This window comes from Dasypus novemcinctus, chromosome 8 (genome assembly GCF_030445035.2).
Source record: "Dasypus novemcinctus isolate mDasNov1 chromosome 8, mDasNov1.1.hap2, whole genome shotgun sequence".
NCBI classification, from domain to species: domain Eukaryota; kingdom Metazoa; phylum Chordata; class Mammalia; order Cingulata; family Dasypodidae; genus Dasypus; species Dasypus novemcinctus.
In genome coordinates this window covers 29663060-29677127 of record NC_080680.1, presented here as the reverse complement: position 1 = coordinate 29677127, position 14068 = coordinate 29663060, and positions in this window count along the sequence as shown.

The window sequence follows — 14068 nt, the reverse complement described above, 5'->3', positions numbered from 1 at the left end:
ATCATTTGGTTGATATCTGTCACTCCTGTTAAATTTCAAGCTCCATGAGAGCAAGACCACTTATATTTAGTCATTAATTGTAGTCACTATTTCTTGGCCTACTGCCTGCAACAAAATATTTATTGAAAGCAGGCAATTTACATGCTTTACCCTATGTAAAGCACTTAAAACCATGCCTGGCACATAGCAAATGTTCATTAACTATAATCAAAGCTCTAATAATAATCGTCCATTCATTTTAGAACCCCAACAAATGCCTTGGGGCAAGGTTGAGGATATGAAAGAAATACTGGGAACAGGTTGAAGTCCTAGAAAAAGAAGTTCATAAACATGTATTCTGTGGTTCTGTATAAAATTCATACCAGAAATCAAATGGAGGTAATGAATCTTCGAACAGCTTCAGTCAATACAGTAGTAAGATACGACCCAGTGAGATCCATGTCAATGGGACCAACTCCACATTACCTTGGCTGGAGGGGGTGTTGTGGACACTCCCAGTCCTTTGAAGCCTCAGTTCAAAACTTGAGCTGGTCCCAGGCTGCAAGTGGCAGGCATTAGTGACACAGCCCCCTGTGCTGCTGCGAGGGATGTGGCAGCATGCCTTATTATAAGCCTGGAACTACAAAGGGAAATAGAGAACTGTGGCAATTACCCAGAGAGTTCGGGAAGAACAGGTCCTCAACTCCCTCTTTCTTTTTCTTCCCTTGTCAGAATTCTTGGGCCAATTATTCTTCTTTGGCCTGAATCTAGAGCAATTTCTGGAACTGTGCTCTGCTCTGAAGGGTAAATAGATGTTACATGGAACAAAGATTCTATGAAAAACACTACACTAAATAACGTTAAGCAGGCTTCGTTGTTGTAGGACCTCTGGGATTTTTTTGTGTGCACTCTAAACCTTTAAGAAGAGAATGTAGAATCTATTTAACCATGAAAGACTTCTTTTGTTTTCTTGTTTGTTTCATTTGTTTTTACTAAAACATCTTGCCAGCCTGCTGTTTCAAGGAGCCCATTTTGGGAAATGCTTATTCTAGATATTTTTTCCTCGTTGTTTTTACATAGCCAAAAATCAGAGCACTCTGTCATTCCTGCTGTACAATTATAATGGAAAAGTAGTTTGGTGCAAAAAAAGCTCACAAAGCTTGGGATCCACACTAGTAAAACTAGACCTAATTCTGCCATCAAATTATCTTGGGCCAATCATTTTGCCTGTGTGTTTTCTCATCTCTAATAGGAGGCCTTAGATCTAGCAGCTCTCAAAGGTTTCTTCCTTTAAAACAATCTAAATCCCAAGTAAAGTGACTATGAGAGTCTCTACCTAAAAGAACATTTGAAAATATTCCATAAACTTATTCTACTTAATTTTCCCCAAATTATTTAGAAAAATATTTTGTCTTCTTGATCTGAGGTGCCTCCATTATCATATACTAAATTCCCTTATGAATTTGTATCTATTTCTGAATTTTCTATTTTGTTCCACTGTTTCCATGTACCAGCACTACACCATTTAATTATTGAGACACTTTAATTAGATTTACCAATAATTTGACTACTTTAAAATGTTAGCAACACCCAGGGAACCAGAGTGAGGAGGAACTACAGTTTATTTGTATTACTGATAGCATGATTTGAATAGAAAACCTGTATCTGCTATTATTACCTATTGCTATTCTAGAAGGATGAGTTAGTTGGCTAGCCCTTTGCAGAATGTCACAGCTGCACAGAAAGTTACTAAATAAAAATATATCAATGAAAATTTATTGTACTGGCCTCATCTCAGGTACATTGGGGAAACTGAGTCAGCATGTTTCTTCAGACTATGTAGCCAACCTTTCACTACTCACCTGACCACTGAAATCATGACTGTGACCTTCTCTGAGGCTTGACATTTAGGCTCAGTTCTTTCTTTCACTCTCTCTTACCAGGTTAGATTCCCACATCACCATTTTTAAATACCTTTACCCCAGGAGAGCAGATGTAGCAATCTGGAATTTTATGTGCTATCTCCAGGTTTTTTAGCTCAAGTGGTTGAATACCTGCTTCCCCAAGTATGAGGTTCTGGGTTTGATCCCAGTACCTCCTAAAAACAAAACAAAACAAACAAAAAACCAACTCTGAAGAACAGATGTAGCTCAGTGGTTGAGCGCCTGCTTCCCACATACCAGGTCCCGGATTCGATCAAAAAAACAAATACCTATGCCCCAACCAACTTGGAAGCCTTGCTTAATGACCTAGGATAATCACAGGAATTTCTTACCTAATTAAATATGCCCATTTGCAAATATGTAGACCCATCTCTGAATGACCAGGTTGGTCCTAACAAAAGGCAAATCAATTTAAGGTAAAGTATGGCACTGCCCATTGCAATAAACTAGATGGATCTTTATAATCTTCCTCTCCCACAGTAAGAAAGGAAAAAAGATATCCACTTTGTTCTTTGAAGAATTGTTCTTTGGACTTCTCCAAGCATTCCTGTATTAAAGATTTTGCATTTAGTCTTTCTTGCACACTTTTAATAAAATATATTATCTTACACTAAATGACTGATATCAAGGCATGGAACTAATACATATTTTTTAATTTTCAAGCAACCTTTATCATTTGTACCTAAAAGGATGTCTTTCATGTTCATTGGCCTAGCAGATTCTTTGGGTGATTGCAGAATGTTTGGTAAACACAAGCCAATCCAATTTATTCCTACTACACTTCATGTTTCAGAAAATGCAGAAACAAGACTGCTCCTGAAAATGTTTGGTCACTATATTTATTTTAACTTCAACTTGGAAGAAATTCAAGAAGCCCTTTGTGATGTCTGCATCAAAATATGCAAACCAAAAGTTGGTTGTTAAGGTTGGAGGAAATGGAGCTGAGCCAAAATAAAATAAAAATAAGCTAGCAAAACAAATGCTTGATAAACCTGGCATGGGCTCTTTCAGAAGTGAATGAAGTATTCATAAACCATGCTAGAAAGAAGAGAAATATTTAAAATAACTCATACCCCACATCCTACAGACACAGACACAAATCTCAGAAGTAATTAAAATTAAGATATCAAAGAGGTGGGTGAATACCCCTGCAAACTCAGAATGATAAAATGCACACAGCCTGACCTCTGTTACCAATGAATCAAATAAGCTGTTAATTACAAAAGGATGAACACTCTCTGGAGATAACAGCAAACTCCAGGCAGTCAATAGGATGTGATAACATCCAATACAATCAAGAAACATTTGAGTTGAGCACAGGATTATACACGAGGATTGGAGGATTAGGAGACATGGCATTTCTGAGTCTAGTAAACAGAAAGCACAAGATGCCAGCTGAGGAAAGTATAGGATAGGAAAGACAGATGTGATGAATTAATCACTAGGAAAAAAGTGCAATAAAGACCCAGTAGTAGCGGAGCCCATTTCCGTAGGCTGGCAGAGAATAAATGGACCTAACTGATCTCTCTAACCTTCCATTAGGAATTAAGCTCCTGGGTGACCAAAATGTTAAGAAATTCCAAAAGCTTGATTCTTAAGTGGGAGACTTTTGTTCATTTATATTTTTCAAAAATGAGGTAAACTCTGTCTCTAAAATAATCCTGCTATTACTATACAATTTGGCAGTTAAGAGCTGAAGGTATATTCCAGGATAGGGAAATTCATTTCAATGAACACAAGTACCCAATGCTTATTGTATGTTACTTATTACTGCATAACAAATTATCCCCAAAACTTAGTGGCTTAAAAGAATTTTTTTTTTTAATAATTTCAAAATTCCTGTGCATAAGGAATCTGGGTATAGCTTAACTGGGTTTCTGTGGCTCAAGGTCTCTCACGAAGCTACCATAAAAGCGTTAGCTGAGTTTGCAGGTATCTCAAGGCTCAACTCAGAGGATCTCATTCCAAGCTCAGTCACATGACTGTTGGCAGTTCTCAGGTTGGTACAAGTTATTGCCTGGGGACATTAGTTTCTTGACATGTGGGCCTCTCCATGGGGCTATTTCACAATATGAAAGCTTGCTTCCTCCTGAGCAAGGGCTCTCAGAGAGAGAGAAGATGCCCATGGTGGAAGCCACTGCCTCTTCAGCTAATCTCAGAAGTGACATCCCATCAGTTCTACTGCCTTCTATTCTCTAGAAGCAAGTCACTAATTCCAGCCACACTAGAGGGGAGATTACACAAGGGCATGAGTATCAAGAGATGGGGATCAACTGGGCCATCTTAGAGGTAACCGACCACATCCTATTTATCAACATTCATGGATCAGTAGATCAATATTGACATACTCATAGAACAGTTTTTTGTAATTCCTAACTAGTTCTGCTTTGCACTAGAGTTAACTGTTTATGTACAGTCACCTCCACAGGATTAAAAGTTTCTTGCAGGAATCTGCAATTTATTTCCTTTATCCCTCTCCCAATACCTAGTTGATGCTCAATTTGACATCTCAACTCATACCACCTCTTAATGAAACTGCCCTGGTAAAGCTACCAAGGACTTGCATGTGTCAAATCCAATGGGTGCTTATCTTTAAATATATTCTTTAACCCCTCTGCAACATTTGGAATTGTTACAATACACTCTTGTCTTCCATGGAGACTACTGTATTCAGATTTTCTTCCTACCCCTCTGCCTTCCTGATGTTTTTCATATACTCTTCCATTTCTCCCTACTTCTTGCATATTGGTATTATGGATATTATTCATGATTTCCTCCTTAGCCTTTTTCTTTACTCCCACTATATATATTCCTTCAGTAGCCTTGTCCACACCCATGCTTTGAAGTGTGCCTGGATACCAATGATCTCTAAATCCATCTATTGAAGACAGAAATTGCCTCAGTTCCAAACCATGTATCTGTTCTTTGTTGTTGCCACTTGTATGTATTGCAGGAGTCACATGCTCAGCATGTCTAACATTCAATTTATTATTTTCACCCCAAAAATTTCATCCTTAACCATCTTCAGCATCTCAGGTGGAGGCAACACTGTAACTCAGTTGTCTGGAACAGAAATGTGATCATCATTTCAGACTCTTTCCTTTCCAAAAGTCCTCCAAAATTTTCTATCTATATCAATTCCTTGATATATCTCAGATCTTCTCCCTTCCAGTCCTTCTGCAACTGCTCTAATTCAGGCATCTTTTCTCAACCAGATTAAAACTGGAGTCCCCTAAATGGTTACTGCTTCCAAAGACAACTTCCAACTTGTCTTCTTCTCACCAGAATGATCTTTGAATGATTAAAAAGCCTTTCCATGGCTCCTTATCACTATTAGCATAAAATCCAAATTCCTTAGCCTTGCATGCCAGAAATCTTATATCCTTCATCTCCCAATCTTTTCTGCATGAACTGAATGTTCTAGTCATTCAGAATCTGTTGCAGAATTCCAAAACTGCTTTCCCACAAATCCTCAGACATTTTTCAGGTCCCCTCTAATTGGCTAACTCCTACTCATTTTTTACAACCTGATAAAGAATTATCAGGTCTGGAAAGCCTTTGAATCACCCTTCTCTATGCTTCTAACATAAACATGCATGCTAGCACACACATACACACACACACACTCCACAGCCACAGACTGAGCTGAATGCCCTTCTTTGGTCTTCCCGTAGCATGCTGGATACACCACTATCATTGCCCTGACCATGTTGCATTGTACTTCTGTGTTTACTTATGTGCTTCCCCATTAGACTATGAGCATGGTAAGGTTACCAAGATTTATTTTAGGGTCTGGCATAAAATAGGTTTGCAATGATGTATCCCTGAATGAATAGAAGTATACATACATAAATGAATGCTGACTTCTCATATTTAACTATGTATAATATATATTAATATATCTATGTTTTATGGACACTCCCATTTTTCCTGGCAAATGGAGGTTAAGCTGTCTAAGAAGTGTGACGCTATTATCTCCTAGTCCCACTAGGTAGAAAATAGTAGTTGAAATCTTAGCAAATTTTGAGTTGAAACGGAAAGTTGCATTTTTCAGGCTTGATTGCAAAACTGTATCTGCTAAGCACGTTTGCCTATTGACCTTTCGTGTCCTGTATTCCTGCCTGTAATTTTCTTGGTGCTTCCAGCCACTTGGCTGCTATATTTGATTAGTTACATTCAGAAGCTGCACTTTTCTTTCAGGATAGAGGGCTAGCTTTGTCTGTGCCCAGTTCTTATCTGCTCATGGACCAGGTAGGGAGGGAAGTGAACAGGGATTGTGCAGGTTTGTCTTTGGTGAAACCATCCCCTTTAACGGACACCTTCTGGAAAAATGGACAAGAGCCAGAATGACAGACTAACTTCAAATTCAAGTCCAGAGTTTCAATAGCTGTGGTTGAGTTTCCAAAATCTCACCCTAGCAGGATTGGTTATAATTCTACTGAGTGAATCACAGGGTTATAATAACAAAATATGGAGGTTGTTTTTGGCCTTTCTTCAGAGTTCAAATTCCTTACAAAAGGAATTCTCATTAATTCTTTAATTCTCCAAACATGCCTGTATGGTAGAGGAAACCACTGACCCACGAGCTCACAAGTAGGTTTGGGAAGCAGATTTGGCCCAGTGGTTAGGGTGTCCGTCTACCACATGGAAGGTCCGCGATTCAAACACGGGCCTCCTTGACCCGCATGGAGCTGGCCCATGTGCAGTGCTGATGCGCGCAAGGAGTGCCATGCCACGCAGGGGTGTCCCCTGTGTAGGGGAGCCCCACACGCAAGGAGTGCGCCCCATAAGGAGAGCCGCCCGGTGCGAAGAAAGTTCAGCCTGCCCAGGAATGGTGCCACACACACGGAGAGCTGACACAACAAGATGGCACAACAAAAAGAGTCACAGATTCCCATGCCACTGACAACAACAGAAGCAGACAAAGAAGAACACACAGCAAATAGACACAAAAGAACAGAAAACTGGGGTGGGGGAGAAGGGGAAAGAAAGAAATAAAATAAATAAATCTTAAAAAACAAAAACAAAAACAAGTAGGTTTGTACTTGAGTCTATTTCACTGCCTGGGGCCAGGGCCACCCCCAGCATACTTGAAAGAGAGATCTATTCTAGTTTGATTTGGGCCTCTAAAGACTTTCATCTTCCCTGGAAGAGAGTCCCTTTTAAGTCCATTTATTATTAGTAACATCATCCACCAAGTATGATAGCCTAAGTTCTAAATATGTATGTGTGTGTATTTCATTTTCTCATTTATTCATAAAACACTGAGCACCATCCTCCCTAGTCCTCCCCAGCAACCAATGTCATCCCTTCTCAGTTGCCATATATCTTGAATGACACTTTTTCTCTTTGGATAATACTAAATTGATAAGTCTCTACATTGAAGGTTTCAAAGAACAGAGACTCCTACTGCCAGCTCCAACTTTAGGCATAACTGGGAAGAAGGCATTTTCCCTCCCTGAGAGGCCACTCCTGCTCACCCCCTCCATACCTACTCCTGCCTCATTCCCACTTGTCCATTTGTCATCAACATATCCTTGTCTTCACCTTGTTGCCTGATGCTTCATTCACCCTAATGTACAATCCTTGATGCACAATGATACAACGTGCTATCCTTCAACATTTTAGCAGAAATCAAACCTAAGATAAGGAATTGAATCTTTTGTCATTATGATGCAAGCATCAACCAGCAGAGAAAGAAGCATTTTTGTTTCCATCAAAAAGTTCTTATCATTTTAGAATATCAGCCCACATTGACAGAAATCCTATCTTCTTCCTACCCTCAACTAAAACTGACAAAACATCCCTTTATAACCTTTCTTTGGGCCCAAAGTCCTCACCTCCATTAGCAAAACCTTCATCTCAACCACATAGCAACCTAATTTCTTTGCACCAGTCTCTGCCTCATCCCACAAGGTACCAAATATAGGTCAAAAGTTCTGACCAACAATATGTAATAAGAATTTTCTTTGTGTTTTAAGATAAAGCCTGGTATTGGTAAGGATAAAGAGAAGTGGGCACTCTCATCCTCTGTTGTTGTTCATAAGAATTGAGGCAAACTCATTAAAGGGCAACATGTTAACAGAAAATTTAATTTTATATATACATAAGATTAGACTCTGCAACCCAAGGTCATATTTCCACAACTGTGCAAAGATATATTTACATTGATATTCAATGCAATTTTGTTTGAAACAGAAAAAACAGACACGAGAATGTCCAAGAAGTGAGGAATGGATATATAGAATATTTAATGAGAATTTTTGTTGGTAGCCTATCCAACATCCCTTATCTCTTTCCCTTTCCTAAAAGCATCCTTACTTTTTCTCCCAGATTTCACCTCTCTGCCATATAACCCATGGATTTCAGGAGGAAGCTAATCTACCTCTAATTCCAGGCATGGGCACAGGTTGCACTGAGCCAATTAGCCTCCTCCTTTTCCCTGTCACTGTCAATGTTTTGGGTGATTCTGTGACCACAACCAGTTCTCAGGGTGAATATCAGGATGCTGGCTTAGAATGCAGACCCAGAGAATCAGAGCCTTGTTCTCAATGGTGTGGTTCTAGCTGTAAATTCTGGAACTGCTCTATCGATTCTTTGCCACCTAGAGGAGAGCCAGTCAAGGATGAAGCTGATACCAGGGAAGGCAGAGCAAAGCAATGAAGAGAAACTGAGTCCTTAATGACACTGTTGATCCACTGAATCTAGCAAACCTGAGGCCACACCACCTATAGTCTTCGCAATCTATGAGCCTCTAAATCCTCTTCACAGTTTCAATCAGGTTGCACATTACTTGCTTTTCAAGTCATGTTAAATTATATACATAATATAGCATATGATGCAGGTTTTATAAAGAATAATGTGAATCTATGTGTACTAATATGAATAGAAGACAACATAAATTGCAATATTGAAAAATCAAGATGCAGAACATTGGGTTTAATATTATGCCCATATTGTTATGGACTTTTATGAACTCATAGTTTATATACTTATGCTCTTATAATGTTTCTTGAAATTTAAATAAGATACTGTCAACCATAGGGGTGAGAATAAGTTGCGAGTAGGAAAGAGGATATCCTTCTACCTTATATACTTATAAATTGTGGGGTTTTCATTATGGAATTTATTACTTTAAAAGTTAACAGCCAATAAATAATTTTACAATCTTACCTCATGTTGGAGAGTGCATGGAGTGGATATTATAAGTCTAGGCTGTAAGGTAATCATTGTCTGCAGGGACATAAAGATGCATTAAAAATATTTAACATGCTTATTCAAGGGGCAGTGATAAGGTAGAGAAATGAGTGGTTAATTCTGTCTGAAGACACAAAGGCTTTACAGAGAAGTGATGTCTAAACAAGCTTTTAAAGGAGTTTAACAAGCAGACTGGAATAAGGTTAGGGTGAGGAGCTCAGAAAGAAGAGCACTTTCTGACATGTAGAGGAGTGAAACGTAGCTCCTGATGTCTTTCAGAAGCTGTGAAGATCAGGTAATTCTGGCAAAATCAGAAAGAGGGAAATGAGTGCAGAACAGAAACTGGTGAATGACAAGCCTGTTTCCAATGCAAAGAAGCTTGGGTTTTATCTTTTCAGCCATTTGACAAGGCTGAAAATTCTATTAATTTCTTAGAATAAATATTTTAAGCAAATAGGAAAGTATAATAATCAGAATATAGGTGTACTATAACAAAGTTTGGGTTTTATCATCTAATTTTGCCAAATCTTAATCTTTGCTAAAGACATTTTTAAAAGAAATAAATCATTTTAAATATAATTATAGTTCTCTGCATGCCCTTCCATTATATCAGTCTCCTTTGCCTATAGAGAAAACATGTCAATACTTTATAAACAAGTATTAACTTAATAAAAGGAACAGAGCACACTTACATATGATACCATTAATTCTTTAAAAGCCTTTAATTTAATCTATTCACATAGTTCCCAGTGTATAAAATAATAGCCATGTAAAATAAGAATGAATGAATGGTCAGCAAGGAGGTTTGCACATATGAACTATATTTTCATAAAATGATGTCCTTCAGGGTCAAAAGATGTAGCTCTGCTATGGTGGGAATTCATTAGTCATTGACCTGATATTGGGAAGGGACACAAGTATATGTAGAATTATTCTGAAAATGAGGATCAGTGCAAGTGGTCCTAGAAATAATTGTTGCAAAAATTACCAAACAGGCCTTCGCTTCACTCCGTCTGTTATTTCTGTCATTGCTGTGTGCACACGTGTGTGTGATGTCTGTTTGTCTGTTTGAGTATTTGGGTGAGTATGTTTATATGTATGTGTGCCACCAGGATACAATTACCCTGGTGTATGAATTTCTAAGGCCAATCGTAACACCTTACCACAAACTGGGCGGCTTAAAACAACAGAAAGGTATCCTCCCACAATTCTGGGGGCCAGAATTCGAAATCAAGGAGCAGCAGGGCCGTGCTCCATCTGAGGGCTCCCTCCTTCCTTGCCTCTTCTAGCTTCTAGTGACTCCCAGCAATCCTCAGCGCCACTTGGCTTGGTTGATTAATCATTCCAGTCTGGGCCTCCGTTGTCAGGTGATCGTCTACTTCCTTGTGTGTCTCTGTGTCCAAACTCCCATCTCCTCAAAAGGACACCAGTCATTGGATTAGGTCCACACTCACCCAGCATAACCTCATCTGAACTCAACTAGCAGCATCTGCAAAGACCCTATATCCAAATAAGGTCATAGTCACAGGAGTACGGGGTGTGAGCGTCAGCATTTTTGGGTAGCTAGGGCACAGTCCAGCCCACAACAGCCGGTTTGTGTTTCACTTTATGGTTCATATGAAATAAAACAAAGTGGGTAGTGGATGAAAAGCAGCTCTATCATTTGTCACCACTTTATAAAGTGGAGGTTTGAATGATACTCACAAAGCTATTTAATTTCACATAAGTACAAGGCATTCAACAGCTGTGAGGCCTCATCAAAGAGAAGAGAGCAAAGACAGTGTACTTTTCAATACTTATTTCTGTCTACTTCATCCATATTTTCTCTACTTAAATATTAAGGAGATTTAAATTCAATTGCATGTTTACCATAATGGAAAGATCTTAATAAGCACAGGAAAGCATAAATATTTACTAAACACCAATTACAGATTTAAAAGGATGCTACCCACTTTCAGCAAGGTTTAAAGAAATACAACATCTTGGAAAAATAGGGAAGTTTTTTTTCATGTAACTTTCAAGCATTATAAACTGTGTTTACCACCCACAAAATCACACTGAAGCCACTTTAAATAATTTTTGGAATAAATATTCATGCTATATTTCCTAAATTAAAATCTATACATCTGTGCTACTCCCATTTTGAAATCTCACTGCCTCAAAAGACAATTTTTTTTTTTTTTTTTTGAGGTTCTAGGGATTGGGGATTGAACCTGGGCCTCATATGTGGGAAACCAGCACTCATCCACTGAACCACATCCACGCCCTAAATTGTTTTTTAATTTGTTTTGCTTGTTGTTTGTTTTTGTTTTTTCAGGAGACACTGGGAATCAAACCTGGGACCTCCCATGTGGAAGGCAAGTGCTCAATCACTTGAGTCACATCCACTCCCTTCTTTGTTTTTAAATTATTCAAAGAAACTATGCTATTGTCCTTCAAGATACAAAACTTAAAATTCCATGTTTTTTCCCTCTAATTTTCCATTAATTAAGAAAAGAACTAAGATCTAACCATACATTATTTTTAAATATCTTACAGTGAAAAACAAAACCTAACAAAAATAGTGTTATGGTCTTTTTCCATTAGGTGATTCACCTGATATTTAACTTCTAAGTCTTCATCCACACATTCCATCCCACCCAACATACTGATCTAAATTTAATCAGCTTCTTTTTAACAAGCATATTTGCAACTGCCTACAACTGCTTTGCTTTAAAAGAATTCCATAACTCCCCCGAATTCAATATTTCAAATCCCACTTAAACCAAACCAACCAACACACAATTAACTAATATAACACTATATGCCACTAAGTAACAGGAAAATAATTTACAATATGGCCTTCAAATAAATAACACAATAAATTGTATTAATACCATATAGATTTACATTTTTATGTTTATGGTTTTTAAATATAATTTACTTATAAAATAATGCTCTAAACATAGAATGTTAATTTATCTAATAAATATTTATAAAATAATACCTTAATATGGTATATACATTAAAAGCATTATTTTATAAACATAAACATGTTTGCCAAGAACAGAATATTTATACATATACCATTTTAAGAACATTAGTTTATAAGAACATCTTATATATATATACATATGTATATTTTTCTCATTAATCTAATATTCAGTCTTTTACTAGAGTTAAGAATTTCAAGAAAGCCAAAAAATAATTTAGGATGGCAAGAGCATGCAATTTTGCCTTTTCTTTATTCAGACCATTGAGTTGGAGAGTATTTCAGAGAGAATGAGTCACTTAGAAGTGTTATCAGCCACTCTCTAAGCCAAAATCAGCATGTAAATGCATTTCCTTTCCCCCTGCATGGGACATGATTCCCAGGGATGAGCCTCCCTGGTGCTGAGAGATTACTACCAAGCACCAGCTGATGATGTAACTAGAAAAAGACCTTGAATGAAAGGGTTAACTCAGACCAGCAGAATATCTCAAACTTCATGTAATATCAGGTGTTAAAAACTGCTTTTTGACCTTGAATGAAAGGGGGAAATGGAAAGGACAAATGAGTTTATATGGCTATGAGTCTCCAAAAAAGAGTCAGGAGGTCATCAGAGGGGTTGTGCTTACACACACCTCAGCAGGGTCCCAGAGATAGCCAAAATAGGTACTACCCCAGGTACTGGTTCTCCTGAGGGCTACAGAAACCTACAGGTTCTACAGTCATGGCAGATGGCTCTGGAATTCAGTGTCATGTCAGTTGGCTCTACTTTGGAGTCTGTGTTCCTGAGTGTGTTGGAGTTGGACTCAGATGTGACCTTTCTAATTATGCCTCTTCTGTTACTTTTACTGAACTTTGGTTGGCACTGAATTTGGTGTATACTCAGGAGACCTGAATCTCTGGACTGTCCATGTAACAGCCAGGCCCTGAGATTCAGCAGACTTGCAACTCCTACCCTCTGGTTTATTGGACTTACCCCTGCCAGCCAACAGGGAGGTGAAGAAGGTCAACCACCACACCAAGGAGCCAAGAGTGCCTACCACTTCAAGCAGGAGAATTGTATCCATCATCCATGTGGAATCTAAGCCCCCTCTTGATCTAGAGGTGGAGTGGACATAACCATCCCAGGGTCCACAGAATGGAAGAATAGAATACGGATTAGAGTTGAATTTACTGATATTCTACTATCAGTAGAATAATCACTATTGTGATTAGTAATGGAAGAAACTGTGGCATTGATGTGGAGAAAGTGGCCATGGTAGCTGCTGACGGTAGGGAGAGGGAAGAAGAGATATGATGTGGGGGCATTTTCAGGACTTGGAGTTGTCCTGGGTGGTACTGCAGGGACAGATGCTGGACATTGTATGTCCTGCCATGACCCACTGGGTGGACTGACAGAGAGTGTAAACTACAATGTAAACCATTATCCATGTGGTGCAGCAGTGCTCCAAAATGTGTTCCCCAAATGCAATGAATGTGCCATGATGATGAAAGAGGTCGTTGATGAGGGAGGGGTATATGGGGACCTCTTATATTTTTTGATTATAACATTTTTTTAAAAATAAAGAGAGAAAATTAAAAAAAAAAAAAAACGGATGGAAAAGTTTAGACTTTCTAAGGAGGGAGACCAGTTAGAAAGTTACAACTATAATCCAGATAAACACTGATTGGTTCTCTCTTGTGATATGGTGACAGAAGGGAAAAACAGAAATAGCTAAAAAAGACATTTTGAAAGAAGAAATAATAAGTTTTGGAGACATTTTGAAAATAGGGCATGGAAGAAAGGGACATCTTGAAGATAACACTAAGATTTGGAACCTGGAAACCTGAGGAATTGAAGGTGCCATTAACTGATAAAGAGAAGCTGTGAGAAAGTGAGTTTCAGGGTGAAGATGCTAAATTCAATTCTGGAGCTACTGAGTTTTAAAAACTCCACAAAGTAGGTAATATATTACAACTGTATAAATGAGAAACTGAGGTA